This window comes from Cupressus sempervirens, chromosome 10 (genome assembly GCF_028749045.1).
Source record: "Cupressus sempervirens isolate cs-2001-9-10 chromosome 10, ASM2874904v1, whole genome shotgun sequence".
In the NCBI taxonomy this organism is placed as follows: Eukaryota; Viridiplantae; Streptophyta; class Pinopsida; order Cupressales; family Cupressaceae; genus Cupressus; species Cupressus sempervirens.
The window spans coordinates 719,500,736-719,525,718 of record NC_143127.1 but is presented as its reverse complement, the minus strand read 5'-3'; positions in this window follow the sequence as shown (position 1 = coordinate 719,525,718).

Sequence of the window (24,983 nt, the reverse complement as noted above, 5' to 3'; positions counted from 1 at the left end):
ATATGTATATGTATATGTATGTACACACACACACACACACACACACACACACACACACACACACATATATATATATATATATTGTTGGAAAGGGTTAATGGGAAACAAGATACTAAGAGGGGGGTGAATCAAGATCTTTAACTTTAACTTATAAAACCAAAATACTCATTTCACACCTAATTCATCTCATACTTTAGATCTACCATTTGAAATTGTAATGTTGAAACATAAATTAAATTCATCACATCAATGAAAGATTCAACACATAACACAATGATTTTGTAACCTAGAAACATGTCAATGTGAAGGTAAAACTAGGGTGGGGATTAAACCTACAAATCTTCATTGTTGTAACAATAAAGTTAACCTATTAGGGTTAGAATGTTTGATCATAAGATCTGATATAACTTGTGAGGGGTATGCCCTATTAAAAGCTTTAGAGATTGTTAGGTCTCACCTTGTTAAAGGATTTTACAATCACAGTGAAGTAAGGACTCTGTTAAGAGGTTAACATAGGTCTATTAAGACCACTATGTTAAGAGATCTACTTTGATTCAATTAACACTAATTGATTTAGTACCTAACCCTCATTTTTCTCTATAAGCTGGTCTTAGCTCTCCTCTTTTCTATATCTCTAATCTGATCTCCTAATTTGATATCTCTATTCACCTAATAAGATATCTCTATTTAGTCCTTCATTGCTCTGATTTCCCTCTTTTTGGTCTACTTTCAAACTTAGTCTTTTTCTCTTCATGCATGCATATGCACATTCATTCCTCCTTTCATGTACACACACTAATTATAGGGTTAGAATCCCTCTTAAATAGATTTTCTATGAAGGTTCTAGATCTTGATCGACGGTTTCCAATTCACCATCTTTTGTCATTTCTATTTAATTTTCTAATTGGTTGAATTGCATTCCTTGGGATCATTACCTTCTATAATTATGTGTGAGCGTCTCCTTAGCTAGCTCTACAAATACTAAATATCATATATAAGTCGACAAAAATTATTCACATATGTGTTTGTGCATTTACAAACTCATATGACAAAATTGAACTATTCGACACTTGGATGCTCTAACACTTGGTCATATTGGCTCATTCATATTGTTACTCAGCTTCTATATACTCACTTTATTGGGAATCATTAATTTTTCAATGTGCTCGGCTCCAACTTATTTCTCAGTGCATACATGTGCTCGGTCTCAATTGAATACTTGACAATAACTATCGTACTTAGTATGAGTTTTGTATGCTCAACCTTTACTAGATAACTTGGTCACAATAATGACTATGTAATCTTTCCTAGTAAATGACTAATTTTTTGGATACTAATAGACAACATAGGCTTAGAGATCAATAATCTCCCCCTTTGACATTAGTGGCAAAAACACTTTGTCATGAATAATCATTTCTTTCAAAATGAGTACTCTGCCTAAGATCATACTAATCATCTATTGTCTTCTAATGTTGCTCTTTTATGTTTTGCTATGTTATGTTTATGGTGCCTTTATTATCACTTCACAAATGTTTCCCTTTGTGGTAATGAATGCTCCTAATTTCATCAATATTTCCCCTTTTGGTGTATTTCCCCCTTGTTCTTTTCACGAATAGATGGAGTAAGAAATCAAAATGCTTCTTTCCATACCCAAATACTATTTTTCTCAACTTCATGAGCTTTTATTTTTTTAAATCTTATATGCCCTATCTCTCAACATAAATTTCTTTACAAAATATTCAAGGGCTATAGACATGTGAGTGTTCCCTAAATTTGGCATAGCTTGTGCTTGTATTGTCTCTCTTATTTTTTTCTATGTGGCTAGTTCCCACTTCTACTTTGCATCAACTCATTTATACAATCTTGCTAGGAATCCATCTCACAATTCCAAGGGCATACATCTAAACTTGATCATCATGTCAATAGTAACTTCTTCAAGCTTACCCTGATCAACATTATTCAAATAATCATTATGAATATCTTTGAATCCCATAAAAAAATTTGATTCTCTCAATTTGTCACATATTTGATCCACAGTCATTAGAGGGAATCTCTTCACTATTTGAAGTTTGTTGGGTTCATCTGACTCAATCTTTTCATCATCTTCCTCCTCCTCTTGTGCTACAATCAGTTTTCTCTTTGGCTTCTCTTGTGTTAGATGCTTTTGTATTTCAGGTAGTTTCCTCTTCTTTGATGGACTTCCTATGACTTTCTTGATAGGGGGTTGAGATGCATTTGACCTAGTGATAATCACCTTTCCCTTTGGCTTCTGAGGTGTCACCATCCTTTTGCACATCCTTCTTCAAGTTAGCCTTTACCTTAGGCTCAATAATAACAACCTTTCTTTGATTAGTTGCCTTAGGTTTTGCAACAAAAAATTATTTTCCTTAGCCTCTATAAGTTTTCCAAACCATTCTACCTCACCTTTATAAGCTCCCTCAACACTCTTCCTTTTTCTTTTCTTTTCTACTTTGGGTCTACCAGATTCAGTAATCAACTCAGAAATTACTATTTTATACATGCTAAATTGCTCGATAGGTGTGTCAACCTCTTCAACCAAAAGTGTAGTGACTGCTGCAGTGACCTTATCTACATTCACTTTGTAAGGCATTAGTCTTAGCCAAGCTACCCTTGGTAAAACTACTTTTGCATTAAAAAAAATTGTATCTACAATAAAATATACTTCATCGTAATACTTATCTACAATAGACTTAGGAATCCTTATCCTATTCCTCATCTTCATTTTGAACTCTTCAAAATAATTGTTCATTATTGCTTCAAAATTTTCTCCCAATCTGCTAATTAAGTCACTTCTTTGCTCCATAGCTAGTTAATTTTTATCCCAAGCAATTGTTCCAAAAGTAGGAAAATAATTTTGCATAGAAAAATATACAAACTAATAAAGATCCAAACTTACAAGATGTATTCTTCACTTTCCTTATTGCTTCTAGATTATCTATAAGCTGGTGAAGTTGCATCTCAGCAAGATCATAGGTATGATCTTTCTTCACAATTTTGTAGTCCAAATCCACTACTATACACGGTACACTGTTTATCCTGCTGGATTGATAAAACTTGTGTGCAATCACATGAAAATAAAATTCAACTAATGGGTCCTCAATTCCATCAATTGACATTCCTCAACCATTCCATTTTACCTTGGTTAGATTTTAAATTTTTTTCTTTGTTACACTTCTTATACTTTCTGGTCAATCCACAATAGGGTACCTAGTTACCCTGCAAATGATGGCCTTGTTTATCTTGATTGGCCCACCTTCAAACCATATTTTCATGTCATAAATGTGGATAAGAAAAATGTTTATCCATTTGACCTTAAAAACCTTTGGAAAGCCTAGGACACAAGTAAGCCATTTTCTTGGCAATGATCTTGTGTTCATCCTTCAAAACTCCATCACCGCATAACTTCCAATACGCTACTTTAATCTCAAAATCTTCAATTTCTCCTACTTTCCATAGATAACATGATCTTACATCTTGAATAGTTAAGACTTTGGGTAGAATTTATCATAAAGCTCCAATATCATCAACAGTGTTTTTGAGGTTTACTAAATTTCTAAAATAAAGTGGAGGACTTTGGTCATTTCTTACAATTTGTTCACTATTGTCCTTCAAAAAATTTCTTCTAGATGTCATTATGAACTAGGGTTTTGTAGTAACAACTAATATCTCTATTGAGGAAACAAGTAAGCACTAAGAGAAATACTTTGCAAATTTATTGGTATTCTACTATGATTCTCTCGCACTAGTAATTGAAATTGCTTTGATTGCCTTAAAATCTCTCCTGAGCTCTTTGATCACTAGGTGAATAAAAATGAATGTCCAAATGATAAATACCTTCAAATTACTTTTTAGGTCTACAATTAATAACTTTTTATTTGGTTGGTGTATGCAAGCTAGCTCAGTCTCCATTCTTGCATGGTTAAGGTTACCTCACTTAGCCAATGCTAATTTATTTGGTTAATACATCAACTCCCTTGATCACTCAGACTATATTGCAAATATCAATCAATATAAACTATACCAATGATGCTTGGTACTCTATGATTTTCTTCTCCCTTCTAATCTATCCTTAATGCATCTTTACTTATGTAGATATGAACCTTTAGCACTTATATGCTAGGAACTAATGTAAAATATAATATTGAATATACAATTGCTACATACCTTCTTTGCTTAGTTGGATGTGGAGTGATCACCTAATCCATTGGACTAGATGAAATATGCTTTGTCTACTTCATTTCATCCATCTCTCACTATCTCTATCCATATTTTCTTTCTTTCAACTTTTTCATTTCCATTACTTGGTGATGGTACTCTAGTTTTTTGATTTTTACTGATATGTCCAACTTGGAGACAACTAAAACATACTATTTCTCCATTTAGCCACTTCTTGTAATTTCCTCTAAAATGTGTTTTGATGTAATTCTCTAGAATGTGTCCATATTCTCCACAATAGTGGAAATTGTGCCATGTATTTTAATTCCAATTATAAGAATTGTCTTTCCTTGATGTATGTGTTTGTTTCTCAGGTATCCACTTGGGTTTTATCATGAAATTACACTCATAAGCTCTTTGTCCATATTTTTTACATTTGTGGCAATGATCTTAGAATTTAGATACATTATTGGTTAAGTTCTTGTTTTTTGATCTACATTCATGTGCTTAATGTCCTACTTTCTTTTAATTAAAACAATTATCATTGAATTTAGGTTTAGAAGTTTGCATGTACCATTTTTTCTTCTACAAATGTTGGCTATGTGACCAAGTTTCTCACAATGATGACATGTTTACTTTGGATTTTCCATTCCTATGTTCTCCACTCTTGGATGTTTCTTCTTCTTTAATAGATGAAAATTGCTTAGTGTAGCCAAGTCTAGAGGTGTCACTTACTCTAGGAGACCTCAACAGTTCTTCATAGAGTTTGACAGCTTCACTTGGTTTGTTCTTTCCATGAGTTCTTTTTCATGCTTCAACTCACTTCTCAATTGCTCATTCTGTAACCTTAGGTTTTTGATTTCCAAGTCTTTTATGTTTTCTTCCTGACTAGCAACTATCAATTGATTTATTATGTCCAACTAATTGTTTGTAAGCTTCTAGACTTCAAATGATCTCTCTTCAAATTTGATAGCCTTTTTTCTTTTTTGTTCTTCGACCATGAGATTTTCTTCCATTTCCTTCTTCTTTTGCTCCATTGCTTCACATAGTGTAACTAATTGGATGTCTTCTTCTCTCTTTAGATCTTTTGCTTCTTTGATTAGGGAACTATTTTTCTCTAGTAGTTTTATCAGTACTTCATCATTACTACTAGTCTTTCCACTGTTAAGCAATCCTTATGTGTCAACTTGTTTTTATTGTGTGTCATTTTTATGAATAGTTATCTCTTTCCTTCTTTTTAGGGTTTTCCTTAACTCTTCTTTTGATGCTTCTAATTTTTAAAATATGATATGGATTTCAATTATCTTGTTCTAAATTATTTTTACCATCTTATACACTTCCATCTCTATGATCTGATTCTCTCAATATGTTAGGCTTACTGACAAGCGAACTCGACTCTGATACCAAATGTTGGAAAGGGTTAATGGGAAAAAAAATAGTGAGAGCAGCAGGGTGGGGGGTGAATTAGGATCTTAAACTTTAACTTATAAAACCAAAATGTTGATTTCACACCTAATTCATCCCATACTTTAGATCTGCCATTTAAAACTATAATACTGAAACATAAATGAAATTCATCACATCCATGATAGATTCAACACATAACACAATGATTTGGTAACCTAGAAACACTTCAATTCGAAGGTAAAACTTGGGTGGGGATAAAACCTACAAATCTTCACTATTGTAATGATAAAGTTAACCTATTAGAGTTACAATGTTTGATCATAATATATGATCTACTCTACGAGGGTTTTGACCTCTTAAAGGCTTTAGAGATTGTTAGGTCTCACCTTGTTAAAGGATTTTACACTCATGGTGAAGTAATGAATCTATTAGGAGGTTTACATAGGTTTTTTAAGACCACTCTATTAAGAGATTTACCTTGATTCAATTAATAGAAATTGATTCAATTTCTGACCCTTGATTTTCTTTATAAGCTAGTCTTAGATCTCCTCTATGCGATGTCTCTAATCTGATATCTTTGTTCAGTCCTTCGCTGCTCTGATTGCCCTCTTTCTGGTTTTCTTTCAAACTTAGTATTTTTCTCTTCACACATGCATACTCACGTTCATTTCTTCATCCATGCATACACACTGATTCTTGGGTTATTATCCCTCCTTAAATAGATGTTTTGTGAATGTTCTAGATCTTGATCGATGGTTTACAATTCCCCATCTTTTATCATTTCGATCTAATTTTTTGATTAGTTGAATTACATTCCTTGGGATCATTACCTTTTGTAATGATGTGTGTGATGGAAATATAAGAGGATTAACTAAGAGGGGAGGGGTGAATCAGTTACCACTAAAACAATTCCAAATCCTATAGATTTCAATACAAACTTCTTAATAACTTAAATCCTTTCATAGCTTTGGTTAGAACTAGATATTCACTATAACTTGGTTAAAAAATCAATATTAAGATATTAATGTGTATTAACCTTTACTAAATTAGTTGCAAAAAGATAAAGCAATAAGAAAATAACATGAACACATGAGACACCGAGATCTAACATGGAAACCTAATTTGGGAAAACCACCAATGCAACTAGTTACAACTCTTCACTCTTCTGAAGTGAGGCTTGCTAGGAGCCAACCCTATTAAAGGTTACAAAACACACAATTAGGTGTGACCCTATTAAAGTATTTGAATCACCCTATTAGGAGTGACCTTGTTAGAGGTCTTAAGATACTTCAATCTAGAAATTCCACCTTGTTAGAGAATTTACAAAATGATTGTTAAGTCAACTCTATTAAGGGATTTATTTACTGCTACAATCGTTAGAGAGTAACAATGATTGACCTAATTAATGAAGCAACTAGTTTGTAGATTTAGATCAATGTTCTAGCTTATCCTTTAGATCCTTCTTGATTGGAATAATCTTTGTATCTCTTTGGATGTTCTTCTCTTAATTAGATATCCTTCTTTATTCACATCTTATCTTCTTTCACAACTTCCATATTTCAATCCACAACTTGACCTTTCATATATATAAAACCCAATGTTAGGTTGGTGTGAATACATTTTCATATAAATAATTAACATCCACTAAGTTTTCTTACATAAACAAAATAATAAACAAAACTATTCTAATGTAGGTTGGTTGGTACTAAAATTAGGTCACTCGGTTACCATTGAGTTCCTTGGTAACTGACCTAACTCAGCTTACACTGAACCCCTTTGGTAATCAACCTTAATTAGTTAACACTTGAATCCTTCAATGACTAACCTAGCCTAGTTTGCACTTGACATTGAACTTGGCTTCTTCTAAACTTCTACTCGGATGATACTAGAGTTTTCTGAGCTCGGTTACTACTGGCAGTTACAACATGTCATAAGAAAATGAAACTTGGAGCAATCAAAATGATTTATAATATTTTATAATATCCTTATTTTCATTTTGATTCTTCATCCATGAGAACTCCCTCTAACATCTTAACTTTAGACTCTATTTGATCAATTTCTCCCTCTTTTCTTTTGATATGAACATGACATATTCAATCTCTCCCTCTTTAACATCAAATGCCAAAGACTTGACATAATGAGTTTATAACATATCTTATGTACTGATTCATATGCAATGAGATCTAACTTCTTTGCATCAACTTGATAGATCTTCAATGTAGTTTGGTTGATGCATCACTAATTTGTACTCTAGTGAGCATTGAATAGGGGAATAAACCCTAGCTTTCCTCTGAGATACAAAAATGTATCCTTAGGTAATGGTTTGGTAAATATGTCAGCAACCTACTCCTTTGTGTTCATATATTCCAATATCACCTCATTATCTTGAACTAATTCTCTCATAAAATGATACTTGATCGAAATGTGTTTTGTCGTAGAGTGTACCATTAGATTTTTGGATATGTTGATTGCACTTGTGTTATCATAATATATAACAATGACATCCTTGATGTCTAACTTTATTCCTGACAATAGTTGCTTGATCCAAACTATGTTGGAACAATTAACTACTACATCAACATATGTTGTCTATGTTGTAGATCGAGAGATGCAATTTTGCTTCTTATTGGTCCATGACACTAGCCTCTTTCCAAGAAAGAATACTCCTCCACTGGTGCTTTTTCTACCATCAATGCTTCCAACCAAATCTACATAAGCAAAGACTTTCAACTCAAAGTTTCCTCCTTTCTTATACCATAGACCATAGTCTTGAGTACCTTTTAGATATCTCATAATTCTTTTGTCTGTCATCTTATAATTTTCTTTGGGATCTGTAGAGAACCTTGCAACTATACCAACTACTAATGCAATATTAGGTCTTGTGTGAACAACATACTAATGTTTCCCAATCATAGATATGTAGGTAGTCTGATTTACCTCTTTTGAATCATCATTCTTGGATAGTTTGTGTCATGTAGACATAGGTGTTCCAACTGGTTTGGAATGTTTCATTTTGAAGGTTTTCAATATCTCCTTGATATGTTTTGACTAATTAAGGTAAATTCTATCCTTCATTTGATGAACTTGTAAACCAAAAAAAAGAATTACCTCTCCAAAAATTGACATTTCAAATTCTTTCCTCATTTCTTTAGAGACGGATTTACATAAGTCATCATGACTTGTGAATAATATATCATCCACAAATATTTCTACTTACAATATCTTATTTTGTGGTCCTTCTTTAATATACATACTATTTTTATCATTGGCTCTCTCAAATCCAATCTTTAACAAATATCTATGTAGCCTCTCATACCATTCTCTAGGAGCTTGTTTCAAATCATAGAAAGCTTTCTGTAACTTACAGAGCATGTCTCTTTTATTTGGATTAATGAAACCTTAAGGCTAATAAATGTAAACTTCTTCCTCCAGAATTCCATTTAAGAAAGCTCATTTTACATCCATTTGATACACTTATAATCCTTTGATATCTTCTTCTTGAGCATAATCTTTGCACACTAGCCTTGACTTGTTCCTTGATACTTCTCTATTTTTATTCAATTTTTTTCTTAATACTCACATTGTTCCAATTAAATTTTTGTCCTTGGGTCTAGGAACAAGAGTCCAAGTATTGTTCTTTTCAATTTTCTCAATCTCTCCATTCATTGCCTCTATCCAACTTTCATTATTCAATATATCTTTAATAGTTCTAGGTTAAAATTCAATAAGTATACATGTACCTTAATTTTTTCCTTATCATTGTGCCTTCTATCTAATATCCAATTATTTGTTCAGGTGCATGATGCCTTCTGACATATCTAGCAAGTACAGGATTCATTTCTTCTAGATTCTGGACTTGTTTCACTTGGTTCACCATGCTCAAAAGTTCTATAAAAATAAAAAATCTTCTATGTTTCCCCTATATAAGACTTAGTTCCCATAGTCTATGACTTGGGTTCCTCTTTCTAAGACTCAATTCAAACTGTCTCTAACTTGGGTTGCTCTGGCTGCAACTTGGGTTGCTCTGTTTGCAACTCGGGTTGAATTGCAGACTTAGGTGACTTGGGTGGTGTTGATTATTGGAGTGATGGTATTTATTCTTGCCTAATCAAATTTTTTTGTACCTTTCTAGTAAAGTATTAGGCTCAAAGTAAAAAAAAATTATGTAGTCTTCAAGTTCCTTGCTACTTTGTTCTTCACTCTTTTCTGCAAACTCATCAATTTTTACATCTACACTTTCTACAACTTTGTGGGTAGCAAGATTCAAACATTTGTATTCTTTTATTTAGTTGGAATACCCTTGGAATATGCCTTCATCACTTTTTGCATCAATTTTTCCTTTCCTTCTCTCTTTCAAGATATAGCACTTGCTTCTACATACTTTGAAATAACATACATGTTGTGGTTTCACAACACACACCCCATTTCACCTAGAAATGGGGACCCCCTACTTTAATTTTTTTAGCTTTTTAGATACCTAGTCTAGAGTCAAGGTCTTTTTTAGGGTTTTGCCTAGTGTTTTTACCTAATCTAGGTCTCTATCTAAAACCTAGTTTCTAGGAACCATGTTTATGAGGGAGAAAAGAAAATTTTCATGGTAAAGGGGCGTACTAGCTCACCTAGCACACCTCACCAAGTGCATTAGTATGCTAGTCATTTAAAGAAAAGTACACACCCCTTGGAAGTGCGCACCTGTGCACCTATGTAGTGGCACACCTCCAAGAAGTGTGCCGAATCTTGAGCTTATAAAGCCCAGGACCCTACCCCCTTTCCTCATCCTTCTCTCCTCTAAGCTCCCACGTACCATAGCTCTCAAGGTGCACCACTCCATGCCTTCCTACACACAAAGCACACAAACATTAAAAAATAACTAAGGTAAAGGTGTGCATCTTTTCACATTAACAAAACCTAACAAAAAACTTAAAAACTTAAAACCTAAGCTAAAACTAAGCTCCGACTAAGATAAAGGTGCGTAGGTGCACACCTATCCAAGGTGTTCACATGTGCACCTTTACTAAGGCAAGCCTCATTTCAAAAACCTTCAAACCCCTTAGCAAGTGCACCCTACGAGGTGTGCTAGATGTGCACCCTTAGTATTAATAGTTTTAGTATAGGAAGGCACACCTAGCACACCTTAGAGGTGTGCAAGGTGCATAATTTTTTGTTTTCCAGAGGGTTTTTATAGGTTTCAGGTATTTTTAAACAATTTTGGGTTTTTAGGGTTTCTGGGTTATATTTTTGTCATAATTAGGGTTTATGTTAATTAGTTTTTTCTACTTTTGAAGTAATGGGTATTGGTTTTTGGTAGATAAAATGGCTTCTTTGTCATCCTCCCTCACTACAAAGATGGCCCCGAAACAAGTAGTCTTCAAATTCTAAGGTGTTCCAGAAAATTCATGCTTCTAGGATGAATATTTAGAGATCAAGGACACTGAGCTCAGTCATATCGACTAGAATGCATTCATGGTGCTATGTAAAAATCCAAACAAAAGACTCTATATGGTATCTACACTTATCAGATCAAAGCTAGTTAATGCAGTGTCACACCCAATATCAATACAGTCTTTTGTGTTGATCATGACATTGGTGGAGAACTATGTTTTAGAGGAAAAGGTTGGGAAAAATATAACTAGAGAGATTGTCCTAGATTTGAGACCTAATAATATAGAGAAGTTATTCCATCTTCTAAGAGTAGATCAGTATATTAGATTAATATATCATCAAGAAAAAAGGTGGTATAGAGAGCATAAAGAGGAAGCATCCCAATCATCTAATCTTCATATCTCATCAAGAAGGCTCCTCTTGGATGAAAAGTAGGCTATATAAAAGATGATATCAGACATTCTATAGTGCTCCTGAGTAGAGTTATGGGATTACCAGCAGCTAGACACTTGAACATAGGGATGGTTCACTTTATCGAGAGCATCAAAACAACAAAGATGCCAATCAATTGGGCTTCAATTCTCAATGAGAATTTAGATGAGAAACTGGTGGTGGTAAAGAAAAACCAAAGTTTCTACATGACATCCTATTTGGTGTACCTATTAGCTGCAAGAGCAACAAATTATCCACGATTGTTCAAAAGGGGCAATATTCAGGATGTAAATGCATGGCCTTATGTGGTATTCCCCTAGTTGGTAAGAAAAAAGCTTTCAAAGCATAGCAAGTAATATATAATAGTGAATGATGCCTTCATTTTTGAAATCATCTAATTCATTAAGGGAGATTATGCAAAAAGGATGCCAAATGAAATAACAGTGAAGATTATAGAAATTGGTGCTCACTGCAGCCAATATAAGACATTCACTTATTTAAAGGTAGTAGGTATGACTGTCAATCCAAATAAGCTCCCTAGGTATCCATGTGATAGGCTTATATTGCTCGAGATTACATGACAACTCTTATCTACATATGAGAGAGTAAGGAAGCAATACAAGAAAACTTGGGTATGGCCCATTACCATTGGTCCATTTAGTGTTGTCTGAAAATAGAATATTCTAACTTTTGAGTCTAAGTGGGATTAGTATCTCTTTGAGGAATATAACTCTCCTCATCCTTTCTTTGATAATATTGGTAGAGTTTAGTACTTGGCAAGAAAACAATTCCAACATGAAGACACCATAAAAGAATCATTAGATGAATGTAGTGGATGACTATAAAATCTAAGGTCCCTTTAAATATAGTGCAACAAGACACTAAAGAGGTCTTAGATCCCTTGTACAAAAGAGCTAAGATATTGGATCAACCTATCATGAATGCAGAGATAGATCAAGAAGAAAATGCAGATATTAATCATAGGGCAATGCATGTCATCCAATTGACCAAGGATTGGATCAAAAGACCATTCAAGCTAGATCCAATTCCACAAACTGTGGTTTTCCAAGCTATAACTTGCCCAGTGAAAGGTAGAGGAGCAAAGGTGAAAATGCCAACATTCATAGCTCATTCTCCAGTAAGGCCAGAAATAATGCATCAACTTGACAGAGAAGTTGGATACTTCAGAGCACAGAAGGGTAAAAGAAAAAGGAAAAGAACTTCCCCTCAACAAGTTGAGCCTAGAGAAGAGGCAACTCAAGTGCTAGTACAATAAGGGGCAAAGAATGTAGAAAGGGTAGAAAATGTAGAAGATATCTAGACTCAAAATAACCCACTAGTGCCACCACCAGAATAGGGGTAAGGAGCCAAAACAGAAACACAAGAAGTGTCTCTACCTACACAAGAACAAGAAGCATCCCCATTGGCTCACAAGAGAAGAAAGCTGAAAACTCCAATTAGAAGGACTCAGAGACAAAGGGTGATAAGAAAGGTTATTTCTTTTCCATTAGTCTCGAAAGTTATTCCAAAAGAGGAAGAAGAGGATGATGAAGATGAAGAAGATAACCTTCCCTTGAGTCAAAGGACTCATCTTGTTAGGGATATAGAGGTAGAATGGAGAAGAAGCTCTACTATAACACCAAAATCCATTCCTACACAGCTTATTTAGGCTACAACCTCAAAGGATGAATTACAAAAATGGATCAATGAGAAAGAAGACCAAGGAGCTGATGTCTTTTAGATGTTAGATTTTGATTTCATGCCTGTATGTACTAAGTTGGTAGGCAATAAGATAAGGGATACTGCAACTAATCAACCTCAATAAGAGCAATGGAGTCAATTTCCACCTCAATCACAAGGACCCAAAATTACTCCACCATCACCAAATTAAGATTCATTTTGTGTGGATAAAGGTTCAATTACTCCTCTCCCTCTAAGTAATGAAGAATAGGTACAAGCTAAATAGGAAAAGGAGCCACAACAAATACTCGCCAATGAAGTTTCAAACAAAGGGAAAATATATGAGGAACCTCAACAAAATTCCCAAGATATAGAGCTGGGACAATGAACTCAACAGATATAGAGATGCCTGATGTGGATCTCTCACAAAAGGAGAAGACTCTGGAGAGGAGTGATAAGGGGAAAAGAATAGTGGTACAAATTCCATCTTCATCTAAAGATAAATCTCCAATGGAAAATACTCTGAGATGGTTGAGGAAAAAGGTGATGTTAGGCTCAAAAGGAAGCTTTATGGTACTAAAGAAGAGGGAATGGGAGAATTAGTTGAAGCTCTCAAGAAACCTGAGCCATCTGTAGGTGATGCACAAACATTGTCCTTTTTCATGCGTGATCAAAATTAGGACTAGTTTCCCCATGTTGCTACCCCTCCTCCACATATAGATATTGATGATTTGACCCAAAAAGATTATCAAATTAGGGAGGTCGTGCTTGGAAAACCCACTATGAATACTGCCAAATTGATGGTTACTAAAGGGATCAAAGAAGTGTCTAGGCACTTAGAATAGGATGAGACTGAATTGTTAAACCTTTGGAAGTAGAATGAAATCCAAAGGGGATATCTGAACAAAGTAGTTGGTCCATTGGATCCTAAAAATCTTGAAGAGACTCTAAATGCGGCACTTGAGAAAAGGGTTAAGGAGACTATACAACTAGGTCCATTTTTGAAGGCTTGTTAGCAATGACGAGAAATTTTTGAAGAGAAAGGTGTGTAGATTATACAAGGAAATATTAAATTTCTACACCATATGTAGAATAATGTAGATAATTTGGTTTCTATATTGAACTAGGATTTTCAATTAATGGACAAAGTACATATGTGGGCTAAAGACCTACAAGCATTACAGTCAATAAAGGGTCAAAGGTATTCGATGTTGATGGATGTATATACTATAGATGGGTTAGATAAAATAGATGAATAGATAGAGAAGATTGTGGATGGAAATAAAGTAATGGAAACATTACATGCGGATATTCATAAGCTCAAGGATCAAACCCAAGAGCAAATTTTGGAGGTAGAGAGACATTATAGTGATGCTTGCTTGGATATTTTTGAAGATGATTCAAGAGATAGTCTTATGACTATGAAAGAAGTTGTAGAAAAATTCTAGAATACTTTTGAAGAATCTTCCACTAATGAGGATATTAGACAAGTATTTAAGACTGAAGAGGCATTACTAGAATTAGATGTGAAATTGGGAGATTTTGCAAAAAATCGTATAGAGGTAGGTAACTATCGACAAAAGGTAAAGGATAAATGTGAAGCTTTAGATTTTCTAGATGCAACCCAAGCCATGGATATTATAGAGAATTTCAAGAGAAAAACCTAGATATAGCCCTAGTATGAAGGGGTACAAAACCCATAAGCTAGAATTTCAGTTTTCACACTTAGTAATTTTTTGCATTTTTTGGATCTATCTTCCGAGGTGTGTTAGCTTCTAAAGTTTGCAAACTTCTAAGGTTTTTTAGGTTCACAAGGTTCACTACTTTTGAGGTATGCTTCTTTGAAGGTGCACCAAAAGTTTTTGAAGAGTTCAAAGGTGCGCTGACAGTTAACTGCCAGTTCCAAATTCAGAGCTTTCCATGCAACTGAAATGCATGTTGACAGTAGTTTAACTCCCAAAAACCTCCAGAGAAGGTTGAGCTTCTATTTTTGGCATCTCTATAGACTCCTACATTATCTAGTGGCTTTCTTCTTCTTATTATCTCATGCTTTCTTTGTTTTAAGACATGTAAGGGCTCATGCATCCATTAAATAATATAAATAAGGATGGAGTCCTACTTAGCACTAGTTATAGAATCAATTTGTATATAAATAGATTAGTTTTATTAGTTTAGAAGCATATATTTGCATAAAAGGATCTCTCACTCTCAACACAAATTGAGGAGAGAATTTCTTATAAATTTGGGAATGTAATATGTATTCTAGGCCATTATTTTGATGCAATAATATATGTTATTGGTGCTCTCATTCATAGTGTAGTTATTCTTGCCTGAGTGTGTTATATTTTGTGAATGTATGTTCATGAAGTGTAATTGAGTCAATAATTTTATTGTGTTATTTTGATTGTGCAATCTTTTAGTTTTGGTATTTTCTACGTGTTTACAAATTTCACTGACATACTTAGTTGGAGAAGAGATCACCATATTGTTCCTGCATAACTTTTTGTCTTGCATGAACACACTTTTTGTGGCCTTGCAATTTGATGAAAAGTGAAACAGCTTATAGTTACTAAATTTCCATCAATGATTGCATTAATGAAATTAAGGAAGCATTGTTCCTACTCTCATTGGTTACCTACCAATCTTTTCAAAAGCTTAACTCGCAAACGTGTTGTTTTTGTGGCTTATTTCCATTAGGAATTTACTTTTGAAATCATTTTCATAAACTTCTTGTTACCCTATCTTTGTTATTTTCTTCTACAAATACTTGGCTAATTTAGGAATTCATATAGTTGCATAATTAAAACTACATTCATTAAAAAATAGAAAAATACAAAAATATATTTCTTTTTGTGTGGTTATTCTTTTGAGATAGAAATAAAATTCAACATCTTATCCAAAATTGGTTAGAACCAAAAAAGGCCATCCTATGAACAAATACATTTATCTTCAACTGAGCATATTCTAATAGGTCGCAAGATTAGTGGGAACCTTGGAGTTGATCATAGATTAGTTTTTCAAGAGAGGAGTTCAAAAGGATTCATGTCATTAAGCATCGTGCAAAATGATAGCTCAACAATACATTAGGTTTATAGCCATACCATAATTCATAAGGTGTATGATATGTATCTTTCTTCAATTGAACTCAATTCAATGTATGAACTATTGTATGGATTACTTATTTCAGTATTTGGATGCAATTTTTTTCTCTATGATCAGTGTTCTTGCACAATCCATGATAGATCTATTCCTTCTTTTTTCTATGTCATTTTGTTGAGGTGTACCAATTGCAGATACTTGTCTTTTGATTACTCTCTCATTGCAAAATTCATTGAATTCATTAGAGATGAATTATTCTTCTCTATTTGACCTTAGACATTTTAAATTCACCCCTATTTATTTTTCAACTCTACCTAGATACTGTAGACACCTAAATCTTATTACACCATTAGGTAATCTTATTTAGTCATCTTCTAGGACATTATTGATTAAATATTTATTATTTAATTAATTAACATCATCCCCTAGTCAATTTATTTATTTAATTAACTATAGTCCAATTGATAAAATTGAATGATAACCTAAAATCAATTTATCAATTAAATCCCCTTTCCTTTATTAAAGTAAATAAATGTCCAAATTTATTTAACTTAATCCCAAAACCCCTTTTATTAAAAAAAATCATTTAAAAAATCATCCTAAAACCCCTAAACCATCCCTGAAACTTATCTTTACCCCTAATCCAACCCATTCACCCATGCTAACCTCACTTAGCCTCCTAACTAACCCATCCCATCAAAGCTAAGCCACTTACCCCATAACCCATATTGTATGCTAAGCCTAATCCCCCTCCTAAATATGTGCACAACTTTAAGCAAGGGTTAAGACTTGCTAACCCAAGCCAAAGTCAATAGTCTCCCTTGTCCTCTTCCATCCCTATCCAACAGCATTAATGGCTCTTACATGCCATTAATGCCTCTTAAATGCTGCTTACACACTCTTACTCCCTTTGACCATCCATTTTTCCCATCCCCTCACACTCATCATTCTTGTGACAAGTGTCACTCCTTGATTGGCTACAAACAAGCACAATCCATGTGCTACCCTTTCAAAGCATCCTAGCCCTCCTTCACCATTCTTCCATCCTTGCATCTTGACCCTCCATCTCACTACCCCATGGCCTATAAATAAATCCCTTCCTTCTCATAATCTAGATCATCCACCAATGGAAACTTATAATGTTTCATTGCTCACTGTAGCATAGCTATTGCACACCCTTACCATGTTATAATCCACTCACACCATCCATTGTTGAAATCTTCACTCATCCCCTCACATGATAAATACCCCACCACTTTAAGCTTGAGCACAACCAAGCACACAACCCCTATCTATCTAGACACACAAAGGTCATCACAAGGCACACTTGAGAAGTTTACCATTTTTGGTCTGCTTTCCTCCATGGTGTTTTCCTCTCTATCCTATCATTAGTGTTTTCTTTAATTTAGTTTCTAAATGTTGAATTTAGTCTTAATGTTCTTAATACACTAGGTTTTTAGCATTACATTTTTGCATGCCCGGTGGGACCCTACATTCAGGTCACTATAATCTTGTTTTTTTTCTTGTGTTGTTAACTAACTAGCCTAACATTTTGTGCTTTTTTATGTAGGTATTTGGTACATTTTTTGCATGTATCAAAGTCCCCATCCTAGCCATACAACCAAATCCCAATTCAAACCCCTTACAAATACCTTTTATTTGCGAACCCACAGTCGTGAATTAGCAATTTTACATCGATGGGATTGTGAATCCACATGGTCGGGATCATGTTTTGTCATAAACCCCTCCACCACTTGGCATCAAAACCTACCCTTAACATTCCTACAAGCAACTCTTCCCACGGGAATGTAAGCTTTTATAAGTAGGATCACTATAAGTTGTGCGAGAGCACTCAATTAGATTAACTAAACCCTAAATCCCACCCTTTTCTCCCACCATCAAACCCATAGATGCACATGTCAGTGGGAACACTACCCCATTAACTAGAGTGATCATGCTGTCACGGGACTGCTCTGTGTTTTTTTTCCTACGACCCATTTTTCCTAAAGTTTCACCAGGTTTATGTACCACAATCCTACATATTTTTAATTGCTTTCTTGTGCTACGAGATCATGGGTTAATGCCCACAGGTTTGCTAGTTTGACCAACCAGTCTTAACTATTTACTATTTTTTGTTGCAGGGACATTTTACTAGATTCCTAACATTTATTCTTGCAGGTTTTCTTAAAATACTTGTTAGAAAATTACTCTTGAATGCTTAAAAGAACAATTGTAAGCTTTCTTGATGGAATGAATGTTTAGGTATTTAAATATTTTCATTGGAATTTTTGGTTAGATAATTAAAAAATCAAATCTTGAATGTTGAGTTTTAAAAATGAACCAATGCGATGAATATTTCATTTAAGTTACAAATGAACATTATGCATAAACACTTAAATTTTGGGGTATAAAAACAATTCATCAAATCTCGAATGCTATAAAAACAAACTCATCCTTATTCCCTCTCTTTCAAAGCTTTTGCATGAGATTTCCTTTTGTTGATGCGATTTATTTTCTTTGTCATTGTTGTAAGTTGGAATTGAATGTTGTATGTTAAAATCATGTGTGTTTTCAAGATTAGCTATTAGGATAAACTAAAGTGTCAAAAATAGAAATGAACCAAGTGCCTTGTGTATTTTGAGATTTTACCCTTTAGCACATCTTTGTCTTCTCTATTTTCTGCAAATTAAGACCTTAAATTATTTGACACATGTATTGAAAGTTGTTAGCAAGATCATTCGCAACAATATAGGAGTGCTTCTTAGCAAGTTCATCCACCTCTAGGAAGTGTGTCCCCTTTGGTGAGAAGCTCAAATTGGTAAAACCTAGCCAGTATATAAATGAAGGGAAAGGCAAACTTTCTCGCTCTATTAGGAAAGTTCGAGCAGTGTGTTTTTGGGGGCAGCTTGAGGTGGGAAAACTTTTCCATGATTTTAGCATGTCCAAAATAGATCCTTAAGTAGATCATATACATAACAATTGATTAGCTGACTCTACAGACCTATTTACAACCTAATTCAGTCATCATGATTTTATCCTTGGTATGTTAATTCATGGTGCAAGGCAAAAAACATCCCTCAAGATTACTCACCATCATGCTCCTCTGGTAGATGCATAAGTCTACTTGGGTTTCATCTCAAAGAGTCATTATCCTCACAAAAGGGGGACTTCTATTTTCCATTGCTTGAAGATTCTTTGATGTGTATCATTTGTTGATTGACTCTTGTATCAACTCACCTCTTCAATTAGAGGGACATATTGCACTAGAATCAGGAGACATCAAGTTTTGGGCCATTGAGTAACATAGTGCAACCAAAATTTGATCTTAGGGATAAAGAGTGCATTTGAATTTTCTTATTTGTGCAAAAGACCCGTTAAAAACATTTGTAAAACATACTCATTTTCTATGCTTACTATCAAATCCTTTTGCTAAATAGATCACTTGCTTGTCTTTCTCAGAGTTGCTTTTCCCTTTGAGAGACTGTTTTCTCATAATCCATTGCATCTAAAAGAATCTTATCCTTGTTCTCTCAAAAAAATTGTTAGCAAGTCTATTCACAAAAACTTTGTTCCTGTTGGTTCAACTTTACTTTTTTCAAACTATCATTGTTATTTTAGAAATAATTGTTAGCAAGCCCATTTGCCACAACTTTTATTTTTAGGCCACTTTTGATTCAACTATTCTCCTTGATTGAAAAACTTTCTTTGTGAGCACTCAACAAACATTCATCTTCAAACCAATTTTGTCCTTACCTTTTTCAAAGGATTGTTAGCAAGTCCATTCCCAATAGTCCTAGGCCTAGTTTTATCCACTTTGCTACTTATATCCTAAACCCAAACCACTTTTCCCTTTTTATAGAAAACACCATTTTCTTGAGAGCTAGTTACTCCCCAACTGATTTTTTTTTAAACCTAAGGTAAAAAGGTATATTTTGCATAGTCACTACCTCTAAAACCCATAGTTTTGATAAATCCCATAGAGATGTCTCATGTCAGGACAACCCAAGACCAAGTTCAAAAAAGATAAACTTCCACAAATACCAGCTTACAAAGAAATAGAAATAGAATGCAAGGATCATACCCCCAACCTAAGGATCACTAAACTAGACCAAAGTGAGAAAGATGGTGCTAACATTGCACTTCAAACTAAGTGGGACTAAAAAATTCAAAAATTAACTCTTAGATGTGGTGTCAACCATAGGCTTATTGATAACTCTAGTGTTACCTAATTTGATTAGGTCCTTTTTTTCACACACACTTATGCCTTATCCCCTCATAGGCTTAGTCTTTCACATAGCTTCTCATCCTATTTAAGCATTTGTTAGCCTCATCTCCTCCCTTTTTGTCATCAACCTTAGGTTTTTAAAAATCATCCAAAATAAGCATCATAAGTCCAAATATCCTCCATTACTTACTCCTTGCCTAAGCATTTGGTATCACCTCATTAAGAATTTTTTACCCTAGAAACCTCCAACCATCACACTATCATAGTTATCCTCAAACTAAGCATTGTTTAGGATAAGCTATCACTCTCATTTGTGTCCATTATCACCTTGAGAAGAAGGTAGGACTACACATTTGATTTCCATTTGTCTTCCAAAAGGTCACAAGCCTACCTTAGGGTTGATATCACCATCACATTTCAAGTTCCCATATAAGGGAGACATACTCTCTTTTCCTTAGCACCATATCATTTAAGTTCCTTATATATCATTAGGATTATTCCCACTCATTCTCCTTTACATCATAGAAAGTCCCTCCACCCTAGTCATACCTAGGCAATCACCTCCTCACATATACTTGTATCCATCTTTATTGTACTCCATCCTTAGGGAAGTCATCATTCAATTCCACCTACCACAAGTCTTGGTAAGAATAAACAAAAAAAGGACATGGATCCTAGTCTTAGTAGTAGCATAGATTGGGCACAACCATACCTCATAGTCTCCATGGCACCACCAAATCCACCACCAAAAATTCCAAAAGAATTAGGTTCTTCACTAGACGTTGATTCTTTCATGAACCAACCTAGACACATAGCCATTGTTAATGCCATCATAGATCAAAATAGGGAGACCATCATGGAAAACTTCTTAAGAGATAATGTTGGTGCCTTTAATTTTGGAAGACCACCACCTATCAACATTACAAATCCTGCACATCCTCTGTTTGGATAGAAACCACCATCCACAGGGCCATCTACCCATCATGATCCTTTCTCTTTGTCAAGCAGGGGATACCAACCAACACAAACAAAACCAGTAGACCCAAATATTCTTTCAACCTAGGTCAATGCTCCTATTCCACAAAACAATCAACCCATTATCACTCAACCTTTAGTCCATACCACATCCCAACCAACCACAAGTATACCATCTGCATGTGCTCCCACCACCCCTACCTCTATTTCATACTCCTTTTCCACCTAGCAACACTACATTTTTCATTCCATCACAAAACACATCTAATCCATTCACTGGTGTCACAAACATCCAATCCACATCTATAGGAATGCCTTCATTAGGGTCAATTACTTCATCTTCTATCCCACCCAACATAACTATCAATCCATTTGTCACTATCCAAAGTACTTCTTCCTCATTTCCACTAGGACATTGTATTTTTTGTCTAGCACAAGGGCATGCCATTAGTATTCCCTTTAGCACTACATCCATGTCCATACCCTAGTCACATCCATCCCTTCTACCTGAAGTCTATTCATTACCACCCATTACCATCTACTTTTCTATGCCACCCTTAGGCAATAGCCAAGTCATCTCTCTATCACAACACCCGATTGTGAACACTCTTCCTCACATCGATTACCTAGTGCCTGTTAACACTCAGTTTCTTTCTCAAGCAGGAACACAACCAACATATATTGGGCAAGGTATACACTCTCAAAGCATGGCCTAGGTATTATCCACACTACCATCTTTTTAGCTGTAATCATCACACCAACAGTATGTCTAGGCACCCACGCAAAATTATCTATTCAGGAAACAACCCCACAACCACAACTCCCCCATGAACATTCTACCCAGCAGATGTAGCAATATGCCCAAACTAAGCATCCATCCCAATAGTTGTGCAACCCATATTTCAACCATCACCATATGGCAGTCATGGTTTTCCATATCAACCTTTGACATCTGCTACATACCTCACACTGGGGGCACTAGGATTAGGGGCACCCATTATCCCACCTATGAACTATGAATGGTAAGAGATGAAAAATTCTCTCAAAGCCCTCAAAGATGGACTATAATCCAAAACTTTCAAATTTGAAAATGATTTTCCATACCCATTTGAAAAAACCATTACAATGATGCCTTTTCCTAAATACTTTAAAACCCCAAAATTTGATAAATTTAGAGGGAAAAGTGACCTAGTCACATGCATCAAAGAATTCTATATGCATTGCCAAGAAGTGGCTTATAATGATGTTTTCCTCATGTAATTTTTTTTAAAAATCCTAGGAGGCCCCGCCCTTGAATGGTTTTGTAGTATACCCTAGGGCACCATTAAGAATTTTGCTAATCTTTCTGAAGCCTTTGTGGCACAGTATGCTCATCTAGTCGAGACTGAGTTATCTGTAGTATATCTAGTCCATACCAAACAAAAGGAGGAGAAATCCTTGCAAAATACTTACAACGATGGAAAACTCTCACAACTCGGATTGCATGCACCATCCCTGAACATCACCTTGTCAAGATTTTCATTAACAACCCACATCCTAGTCTTGACCATCACATGCTTATGAACTATTTGCAAACATACAAAGACATTAAGGAAAAAGGGATGGGACTCAAACAATGGTGTCATCAAAATTTACAAAGAAAACACCCAGAGCAATGAAAAACCATAGTACTGGAACAAAACTAAGAATATAGTTACTGATGGTGTCATTGACACCCGACATGTTCATGTCATCAAAGCAGCATCCAACATACCCACCATGTTTTTTCAATAATAACCTATCAACAGCAACCATCAATATATTAGTAACCACCTATACAAAACAATCAACACAATATCCAAGTGCTTAGCCATCAAAATCAAACTAATGATATCATAGTTTCAATTGGACCTAAACCATGTGTTTAGAGGCAACCTCATATATACACCCCATTAGGTGAACTTGTTGATGCAATTTTTGAGAAACTAGCCTAGGATAACCTTATTTGACATCCATAGATACAACCTTTAGAACCTAGTCAATCTAGGGCATCCTAGTATAAGGATAATGAGTTTTGAAAATTTCATCGTGTCAAGGGGCATACCACCGTCAAATGCATGCAACTCAAGGACTATGTCAAAGACCTTATTGATCAAAAAGATATCACAATGGGGGCACAAGCCTCACCAAATGTAGGGCTACTGATATACCAAAATGCTTTCCCTCCCCATAACACAAATGTAGGAAAAGCACCTACAAACACCCTTGTTAAAAATAAACCCAACAATACCTACAACAAATAAGATGATAACCAAGACAAGTTTTAGAATTATACCTCAGCATACTTGGACTATGGAAACCTCATTGGACGCATATCACAAGTTGAGCCTTCTATAAATGTTATAAACATCAAAGGCCCAGAAGCCCATCCATATCTACACTATCAAGAATACCCCCATTAGGACTACAATATAACATCTTGGAACACCTTGGAAATATGCCAGCTCAGATTTCCATTTTAAATCTCTTGTGAATAGGCTCACTTTAACAAGAGATCCTTGATAGTACTCTCCATGAGTCATGTATCCCCACCAACATCAATGCCATCAAGTTATACAACTTGGTTGACCACCTATCCACATCGTGTGCTCTATCCTTCAAAACTTTAGACATCATAGTAGTCAAATCCGATCATATACTTCCACTTTGTATAGTTTTCATGGTTTCTAATGTTGTAGTCAAATGGTCCATGATAGATAATAGATCAGCTCTAAATAATGTACTTTAAATTTCATCAAACAAGTAGGATATAGTGAGGTAGATATCCTCAATGAGGTCATTACTATCAAAGCATATGACAACTTAGAGCACACCACTGAAGGAACCATCTTGCTACCTCTTAGAGTTGGCCCAACCACTCAAGAAATAGTTTGTCACATAGTTGATCTTAACCTTCCATACAACATCCTCCATGGTTGACCATGGATTCATGCCATGAAGGTCATTCCATCTACATATCATTTGTGCATCAAGTTTCTACATAATGGAACTAAGATAACCATCCACACAGATCTTGAACCCTTTGCTTATTGCAATGCGATAGAAGCTTTATATACCAACCATTATCCTGGAATAAAAATTGGCCACACCATGGCTAGTTCCTCTAGTGCCTACCATAATTTGGATACCATTTTAGCCTCCACACTTTCCACACTTAAGATCAACTACCAAAGTTGTGAAGAATATAGTGTTTTAGATGCTTTTGTTGTCAATGTGTTACCACTTGATCCACATACTCAAGGGCACCTGACATATCAAGGGCCAAAGTTAGATATGACCCCTTAGCTCAGGCAACTAGGACCTACCACATTTGCTACCAAATGTATCCTCAATGAAGAGGAAACAACTTCTGACATTAGTACATGGGTGTATAGAGAACCACATCCAAAAGTGAAGAACTTCTTGATCACTTCAAACAAAAATACCCATGGTCACATCGCTTTGCTACTAAGTAATGGGATTATCAAGGAGGTGGGCTAGGTCGTCAAGAATTAGGCATTAGGTAGCCTGCGGAAGCATACTAAGAAAAGAAAAAGAAAGGCTTAGGATATAGACTCCTTGCAACTAG